Source organism: Rhinoderma darwinii, chromosome 3 (assembly GCF_050947455.1).
Source record: "Rhinoderma darwinii isolate aRhiDar2 chromosome 3, aRhiDar2.hap1, whole genome shotgun sequence".
In the NCBI taxonomy this organism is placed as follows: domain Eukaryota; kingdom Metazoa; phylum Chordata; class Amphibia; order Anura; family Rhinodermatidae; genus Rhinoderma; species Rhinoderma darwinii.
In genome coordinates, this window is record NC_134689.1 from 144308166 (window position 1) to 144318067 (window position 9902).

The 9902-nt window shown below is 44.7% G+C and overlaps 1 protein-coding gene across 6 annotated transcripts in view; it reads right to left on the reverse strand.

Annotated features, from left to right (window-relative positions):
* Nucleotides 1-5982, reverse strand: part of ATP2B1 (ATPase plasma membrane Ca2+ transporting 1) — a 151390-nt gene extending 145408 nt beyond the window's left edge. For 2 of the 6 annotated variants that reach the window (XM_075856817.1, XM_075856813.1), the window contains exon 1: nucleotides 5287-5866. The gene's annotated coding sequence lies outside the window, so the exon portion shown is untranslated. The other 4 variants (XM_075856814.1, XM_075856816.1, XM_075856815.1 and 1 more) reach the window with 4 other exon arrangements.
* Between the last annotated feature and the right edge of the window lie 3920 nt (nucleotides 5983-9902).

Below are 9902 nucleotides of genomic sequence, written 5' to 3' on the forward strand. Positions count from 1 at the left end.
TTTTCAGACGTTTTTGGCTCAGCGTGTGAACATACCCTAAGGCTGGATTCACACGAGCACATTACCGTCCGTAATGGACGGACGTATTTCGGCCGGAAGTCCCGGACCGAACTCAGCGCAGGGAGCTGGGCTCCTAGCATCATAGTTATGTACGATGCTAGGAGTCCCTGCCTCGCTGCAGGACAACTGTCCCGTACTGTAATCATGTTTTCAGTACGGGACAGTAGTTCCACGGAGAGGCAGGGACTCCTAGCGTCATACATAACTATGATGCTAGGAGCCCAGCTCCCTGCGCTGAGTTCGGTCCGGGACTTCCGGCCGAAATACGTCCGTCCATTACGGACGTTAATGTGCTCGTGTGAACCCAGCCTAAGACTGATTCACATAAAACCATTGCATTCTGCCCACCCGAAACCCTTAGGGCTCGTCCACACGTAGCAGAATTGCTGCGTATTTTCCGTCCGGAATTGCGGACGGAAAATATGCGCAGCAGAATACAGTAGCAGCAAAGTGGGTGAAGGTTTAACAAATCTCATCCACACGCTGCCTAAAAATTCAGACCAGAAATTGACCTGCGGTGCGTATTTTTCTTACCGCAGCAATTCCTGCTGTGGAAAGTGAACAGAATTGCTGCATTTTTCTGAGGAAATGTCACCATCTCCCAACATTGAGAAAAACGCAGCAAAATCCACACCATTTTCTGAAGTAAAAAAAATGCAGGAAATTATGTCTTTTTTCCGCAGCGGAATGTCTGCTACTTCCAACGGAATTTTCTGCAGCAATTCCGTTACGTGCGTACAAGCCCTTATGGTAAAACCCACCCTATTCCGTTTTTACTTCCAAAGCCTAGATGGCAATAAGTATAAACCTTGTTTTATGATCCAGGCTAGCCAGTGCCTTTTGTTTTTTTTATTCCAGCCGTTACCCTGTAATCATATTAAAATGGCACATGCTTTAACACGGAAATGTGACCAATTAGAGACACTGATCAGATTTTACATTAAAATCTACACTACATACAACTGCTGTACTTACAATAAAATAAAAACAAGTGAAAAACTACTTACACCCCAAGTGTACCAAGTCAGGAAGACAATGCTTAACAAAAAAAAAAAACATTTCATATAAAGAAACACTGGTTATATAACGAACATTTCATGAGAGAAGTTTTGGAAAATGTCAGCAATAAAACCTGAAAAACAGGTGACTTGAGAAGTTGTACTAATGGAATCCTAATGACAAAAGCTTGTGACATATATAGATGGCCTTTCTGCAAACCTCAGCTCTATTTCAGTCACATGCAGTCCATGTCACAAGCTCCTAATATGCAACTTGATACAAACTAACCCAAAGTTCTGTAACAAAGGATGCTCTGAAAGTAGTAATAATGCACTGGCAAGCAATGAGGTCAGTGCCAAGGCACTTGTGTGAGCCATGAACAAGGCAGCAGCACTTTATCAAGGCACGAGGGGCAGAACACAAGTCAAGGAGCCACACAGCTAATCCCGTAATTATTAATACATAACACCAGAATATCCCCTTCTATGATTCAGCTCTACTTACAAACGTGAAAGTAGAAACAGCCAAGCTAAATCATACCCAGGGTATTCCACTCTGCAAACAAGACTTAAGGGCAATACATCATTAGCGAACATAGATCACCCCAAAAAAAAAAAATCACCTCTACTGTTTAGATTACTACATACTGAATAGAGATAAACTACCATGAATGAAAGAAAAAAAAAATAAAATAATAAAATATATATATATATATTTATTTTTCCCCCCACTTTTTCTCGATGCTACAGGTTTTATTACAGATCTAAGACTGTGACAGACTTTTAGATATTACAATCTGTTCACGGAGCCATTAAACTGCATGCAATTAAAAAAAAACTTGAGACGTAAAACACTACACTTTAGTTGCCAATTATCCTGAGATATGTACTAGAAAAGATGCACGAAAAGACTGCTATGTCTATGTACAACGTGTAACTGCTATGTCTATGTACAACGTGTAACTGCTATGTCTATGTACAACGTGTAACTGCTATGTCTATGTACAACGTGTAACTGCTATGTCTATGTACAACGTGTAACTGCTATGTCTATGTACAACGTGTAACTGCTATGTCTATGTACAACGTGTAACTGCTATGTCTATGTACAACGTGTAACTGCTATGTCTATGTACAACGTGTAACTGCTATGTCTATGTACAACGTGTAACTGCTATGTCTATGTACAACGTGTAACTGCTATGTCTATGTACAACGTGTAACTGCTATGTCTATGTACAACGTGTAACTGCTATGTCTATGTACAACGTGTAACTGCTATGTCTATGTACAACGTGTAACTGCTATGTCTATGTACAACGTGTAACTGCTATGTCTATGTACAACGTGTAACTGCTATGTCTATGTACAACGTGTAACTGCTATGTCTATGTACAACGTGTAACTGCTATGTCTATGTACAACGTGTAACTGCTATGTCTATGTACAACGTGTAACTGCTATGTCTATGTACAACGTGTAACTGCTATGTCTATGTACAACGTGTAACTGCTATGTCTATGTACAACGTGTAACTGCTATGTCTATGTACAACGTGTAACTGCTATGTCTATGTACAACGTGTAACTGCTATGTCTATATACAACGTGTAACTGCTATGTCTATGTACAACGTGTAACTGCTATGTCTATGTACAACGTGTAACTGCTATCTGTTAGCAGCACATTTCCTTAGACCTAACGTTGAATGTACATTTACCATGCTAGGCAAATATCGACAAGAAACGTTAATGTCACCTGGAGAATAATCCCAAGTGTCCAGCGTAGGCAAGCATGAAACGCTTAGGATTTAGGAAACCCGTTATATTGAATAAGGAGCTTCAAGAAATCATGTTGTGCCTTAAAAAAAAACACTGTTTGGGCACAAAATCTGGATTATATGTAATAGCTAAAAATCTATCAGGGTGTTTCTCACTTCCCTCTGTCAATTTGCATTCGTGTTTCACATTCATTTGTGCATTTTATTACTGAGAGGCACAAAACGGAAACCACTCTGCATACTCTTGATGCAACGACAGTAGGTGCCCTCAACCCTACTCATTTTCCAAAAGTGTTCCTTACAACAATGGCCGATCCGATCCTACGTTCTTATACTTTCAATGGTGAAGCCGGAGAACCAGTGAACTAGCACCTTCAAAATTACAAATGAATGACGACAGGCGTACGCGGTTGTCATGGCAGCCAGGAAAAGCCCTACATTTTTAACTTGGTGTCAGGTAAATGCCTGGTGTCCACAGCTTTCCTAGACCTACTTGCCTTAATGACAAAGCAGAAATAAAAAGATAATATCACGAAATCATAAACAAATTTCAGGCATGTAATACTACAAAATTCTCAAACTAGAAAGTGGGCAAAGTCGTTGGAGGTGAACACACTTCAATTATTTTATAAGCCATTCTACCCCACAGAATAAATGATCAAACTGACTATTACAACATCCGACAACACGACGGTAGCCACATGACGGCGCCTTGCCGTGTAGGAAAGACTATCAACTGGGCTGGTTCCTAAATAGCACACTGGATAAAAAAGTACAATAATAAAAGGAAAACCTCTTATATATTAACCACATTACGATTATAGGTGATAAACCAGCAGAACACAGAAGCATCCATACAAGCCGCTCATAGCCAAAAGATCCATAATGACAATGATATGTGCAACCTCCACCCCGAGGACTCCTAATCTAAAGCACACTGGAAATAGTCAAGAACTGTGAGGAGTAGAAGATCAAAGCTCAGCAAAACGACTGATCACCTGAAGATCTCACCATTCTGAGGAGGAAAAATAGACATTCGTATACAGGGTTTTTTTTTTTATAACAGGTCACTTTGTAATAAATGACCCCGATGCGGTCAATAAACTGTTGTCATCACTATGAAACATGAGCAGGGACATAGCCCTGAGGCTCTGCATCTAGTCTATGACATCTATAGCCGCTGTGGACAATGACAGTAAGCCCAAATACATCATCAAGTAGACCTACAATGGTTGGAATTGATGCAATGGTCAGTCTAGGCTACAACCTGCATCATTTCACGACCCCTGTTCCCAAAGATTAGTAACACAGGGTGACTTGGTACATCCTTTCCATAGGCATTTATCAATATACGAGGCAGACATGCAAAAAATGATCACAAAATAGAAGGAAAATTCAACAGACAAGTCAAACAATGTAGTATGATGTATAAATAAATAGCTTGATCCAGCTATATCAAAGATCCATGGCCTTCAGATGTTTCTAAGTACGAGGATGAGAAATAAAAGGGAATGAGTAAGAGGCAATGTGTCATAATAAACGTAGTGGCGGTTAAATTGCAGATTATGGCAGTGTCCCCAGCATAGGAAGGCTCACCACCATCTGAAATAGTAAGCAGCCAGGACACTAATCCCAGCTACTTAATCCGACCAGCACGGGCATAAACGTTCACAAGTACAATTCATTTAGCAGCGGCAGCAGCAGCGAGGCTCCAGATGACAGTACCATCAGGATGTACATACACATCATATACTGACACCGGGATATTCACAGCAGATACACTAAACAGCAGCAGCAGCCACACCGCTTGCCACAAATCTGGGGTGTAAAGCCAACAGAGCCTGGCACAAGGTGCATGGAAAGGCACTGACCCCCCTGACCTGCAGCATCAAGGGGACTCCCCAACACTAGGGCACACCGAGGGAAACCCCTCCACAAACTGCCAAGGTTACCTCACAGAGATAAAAGGTACAGATCTCATTCAAGGTCAAAGCAACCACAGATCAGCCGGTTAGGACTGTCACATGAACTCAACTGGTGTGCCCCCTCTCTGCACAGGGGGCATCATGTATCCAAGCGCCCACTTACACCGGCTGAACCCGATTCCTGCGCTGCCGCCACACCAGCCATATCCATCTAAACCCAACACCACCATCATCCTCCTCCCCTGTGGTGGCATCAGCAGTCGGACTGGCCTGCTCTTGTGAAGGCATCTGGCTGAGAAACGTCTGACAAACAATAAGGGGGAGGCGGTGTGGAGACGTGGATGGATGAGGCGAGGTGACAGCGGCTGGCATACCAGTACAAATGGCACAGCCGGCACCTGTCAATGACACGGGCAATATGGCAGGGGAGACGTCCAGCGCACACGGACAAGTCTGGAGGATGGAAGTCAGCGGAGCCACTCCTGACTCTTCCATTCCGTTATATGACAGCCTGGGCCGCTTACCTGTGCGAGGAGGAGGAGGCGATGCAGGTGGAGCCCGGTCCCGGGAGTCTAGTTGTGGGGGAGAGAGGAGGCGCCTGATCACAGCATGGTGTCCCCCGGCTCCCCCGCCGGCCGCTCTCTCCCTCACACGCAGACTGAAGGCGGCAGAAGCTGGAGAACTGATGGGGGAGGGAGGAGGGGAGTGGTGATCAGGCTGAGGAGGGGGTGGAGGACCGGCGAGCTGCACAGACCTGACTGAAATGACAAACACAGAGCCGGCCAAGCGTCCCACACCTCCCCGGGTAGCTTCACTCAGCGTGCCCAGCAGCTCACCCCACAGAACGGTGCTGCTGCACTCAGTCGTGACTGTGACACCTATCCTCCTGTCACTACCCGCTCTACCTGGCAGCATACACTGGCACTGCCAGCACTCATAGCCCTCTCACGGCTCACACTGCAGCCTCAACAGGGGGAACTCCAAGGCTCTCACTATTTTTTAATTGCACGTTGGGAGGAGCCTGTAGGAAGCCGCTGTACGAGAAGACATAGAACCCTCCTCACACCCCCTCAGAGTTGCCCTGCCCCAGGCCGTCACGTGGTCCTCGCTCACCGGGCTGTGACGTCTCGTCCTCAGCGCCTCCGCTTGGACATTGGTCCGCGCCCCGGAGCAGGCACTGCCAGTGTGCGCGCCTACCGCGCTCCCCACAAAGAGACACGCCTACCAGCCCGTTCCCGTTGGCTAATTGGTCGTGACGTAGATCTTTCCATGACGTTGCCCTGTACAGTGTGTCTCTATGTGTGGACATAAAGGAGTGCGGGGACCTGGTGAAAGTGCGCGGCTGTGTGTGCCCCAGTGTACGTGTGCCCTGCCCAGCAGAGTCCTGGTATCTTACTGACACGTTGTCTTATCGCGCCCTGAACATCTAGTCATTAATGTGAAGTTATTCAGTCAGCAATTCTGGAAGACAGCGCTGCTTCACTATGGAGCTGTGTAATAGTGCAGCGTTCCAGAGCTGCTCATTATCCAATAGACTGTTAGCATCCTTGGGTTAGGCTCTGTTCATGCTTAATTTTTTTCATGTATACTTTTTTATACATATACGTAAAAACGGGTGTTTTATCAAAGGAAAAGTGGAGTAGTTGCCCATAACAACCTATCAGGATGCAGCTTTCATTTACAAAAGGGCTCGTTAACAGAGAGGTGGTAGTTGATTGGTTGCTCTGGGCAACTGCTTCACTTTTCCTTTGCACCAGTTTTGATAAATCTCCCCTGTGGACTGTATGAGACACATATGTATGTAAAATTCACACTACATCACTATTTCATCCGTTTTGAAATTGGTACTAAGACCCAATGCCACAGAAAATAAAACTATTTCTAGTGCACACTGCAAATTTTCCACAACCCATTTCTAATTACCCTAAAGTTGACTAATGTTAATCACAGATACCTCTATAACAATGGGTCAGGAACATGTACCCTCATAACAATAGCAAAATCCACCCCACAAGCAAGCAAAAGTATCCCTCATTGTTTTGCTGAAACCTAGATCAAAAACATTGTGTGAACAAAGCCTTATGCAGCGAGGCGAACAAGTAATGAATGAAACCACAACCTATTGTATACTAATGTCCGGGGGTTTATAGTGTCTGGGACACGTAACTTTCCAAAAGGAAGGAGTTTTCTAGTTTTGACTAAAATTGTGTAATAACAAGTTCTGTAACTTTCTTTGTGTTTCCATTCCTCACTATTTTCATGACTTCTGTTTGCTGGACCTCAGGTTATTACATTTTATCTACTCTGTTACATCCTAGTAAACCATCATAAGGGGGAGTTCACACAGAGGTTTTTTACGCGGAACCACGTCGGAAAACGAGTCAAAAAACGTCCGAAAATGCCTCCCATTGATTTCAATGGGAGGCGGAGGTTTGTTTTCTTCCTGCGAGCGGAAAAACCGGCTCGTGGGAAAAAGAAGGGACATGCCCTATCTTCGGGCGTTTACGCTTCTGACCTCCCATTGACATCAATGGGAGGCAGGATAAGCGTATTACTCTGCATTTTTTGCCCACGGCGCTCAATGGCCGCGGGCGAAAAATGCAGCGAAAATCTGCGTGCAGGCAGAGGAAAATCTGCCTCTAAATTCCAAACGGAAAATTGAGGCAGATTTTCTGCCTGCAAAAAACTCTGTGTGAACCCAGCCTAACAGGACAGAAATTCTTTATACACCGTGTTCCAAATTATTATGCACATTGGATTTAAGTGTCATAAACATTTAATTATTAGTTTTTCAATTAAACTCATGGATGGTATTGTGTCTTAGGCTGGGTTCACACGACCATGTTACGTACGTAAAGGACGGAACGTATTTCGGCCGGAAGTCCCGGACCGAACACACTGCAGGGAGCCGGGCTCCTAGCATCATACTTATGTACGACGCTAGGAGTTCCTGCCTCTCCGTAGAACTACTGTCCCGTACTGAAAACATGATTACAGTACGGGACAGTTGTCCGGCAGCGAGGCAGGGACTCCTAGCATCGTACATAACTATGAGGCTAGGAGCACAGCTCCCTGCAGTGTGTTCGGTCCAGGACTTGCGGCCGAAATACGTTCCGTCAATTACGGACGTAACATGGTCGTGTAAACCCAGCCTTAGGGCTCTTTGGATCATTGTAATCAATCTCAGACACCTGTGATAATTAGTTTACCAGGTGTGCCCAATCAAAGGAAAACTACTTAAGGGCTTGTTTACACGAACGTGTATTACGTCCGTGCAACGCGCGTGATTTTCAAGCGTGTTGTACGGACCTATATTAGTCTATGGGGCAGTGCAGAAAGTCCGTGAGTTTTGCGCAGCGTGAGTCCGCTGCGAAAAACACACGACATGTCCTATATTTCTGCGTTGTTCGCGCATCACGCACCCGTTGAAGTCAATGGGTGCGTGAAAACCACGCATGTCACACGGAAGCGCTTCCGTGGGACAAGCGTGATTCGCGCAACAGCACTGAAAAAGATGAATGAAAACAGAAAAGCACCACGTGCTTTTCTGTTTACAAACATCTAAATGGAGTGTCATAATGATGGTGGCTGCGCAAAAATCACGCAGCCGCGCATCATATGGTGATGACACACGGAGCTGTTAAGTGCCTTTTGCGCACGCAAAACGCACACGCTCGTGTAAACCAGGCCTTAGAAGGGCGTTCCAAATTATTAAGCAGGCCACAGGTTTCAAGCAATATGGGAAAGAAAAAGGATCTCTCTGCTGCCGAAAAGCGTGAAATAGTGCAATACCTTGGACAAGGTATGAAAACATTGGATATTTCAAGAAAACTTAGGCGTGATCATCGTACTGTGAAAAGATTTGTGGCTGATTCAGAGCACAGACGGGTTCGTTCAGATAAAGGCATAATGAGGAAGGTTTCTGACAGACAAATTAATAGGATTAGGAGAGCAGCTACTAAAATGCCATTGCAAAGCAGCAAACAGGTATTTGAAGCCGCTGGTGCCTCTGGAGTCCCGCGAGCCTCAAGGTGTAGGATCCTCCAGAGGTTTGCAAGTGTGCATAAAGCTATTATTCGGCCACCCCTAAACAAAGCTCACAAGCAGAAACGGTTGCAGTGGGCTCATAAATACATGAAGACTCATTTTCAAACCGTGTTGTTTACTGATGGGTGCCGTGCAACCCTGGATGGTCCAGATGGATGGGGTAGTGGATGGTTGGTGAATGGCCACCATGTCCCAACAAGGCTGCGACGTCAGCAAGGAGGTGGCGGAGTCATGTTTTGGGCTGGAATCATGGGGAGAGAGCTGGTAGGCCCCTTTAGGGTCCCTGACGGTGTGAAAATTACCTCTGCAAAGTACGTAGAGTTTATGACTGACCACTTTCTTCCGTGGTACAAAAAGAAGAACCGTGCCTTCCGTAGCAAAATTATCTTCATGCATGACAATGAACCATCTCATGCTGCAAAGAATACCTCTGTGTCATTGGCTGCTATGGGCATAAAAAGGAGAGAAACTCATGGTGTGTCCCCCATGTTCCCCTGACCTCAACCCTATTGAGAACCTTTGGAGCATCCTCAAGCAAAATATCTATGAGGGTGGGAGGCAGTTCACATCAAAACAGAAGCTCTGGGAGGCTATTCTGACATCCTGCAAAGATATTCAAGCAGAAACTGTCCAAATACTCACAAATTCACTGGATGCAAGAATTGTGAAGGTGATATCAAAGAAGGGGTCCTATGTTAACATGTAACTTGGCCTGTTAAGTTTTTTTTGATTGAAAGAGCTTTTGATTTCTGTAAATATGACCTCCTGATGCTGCAAATTCAACAAATTACCATTTTAGTTCACTTTACAACCTTTAAAATTTTTTGATCTCTGTTGTGCATAATAATTTGAAACAGTGCATTTTGAGATTATACTGACTGTCATTTACATAGACTATTTAGGAAAATCAGCGAAAAATAACATTTGCATAATAATTTGGAACGCAGTGTATTGCCCTTAGCAGCACCAAAAATTACATTCCCAAAAAACTTTGTTGCCCAACAGTGCAATGCAAATACCTCAGGGCACCACAAAATACAACTACTCTAGCACCACAACATACCACTACTCTCGCACCACATATAACAATTGG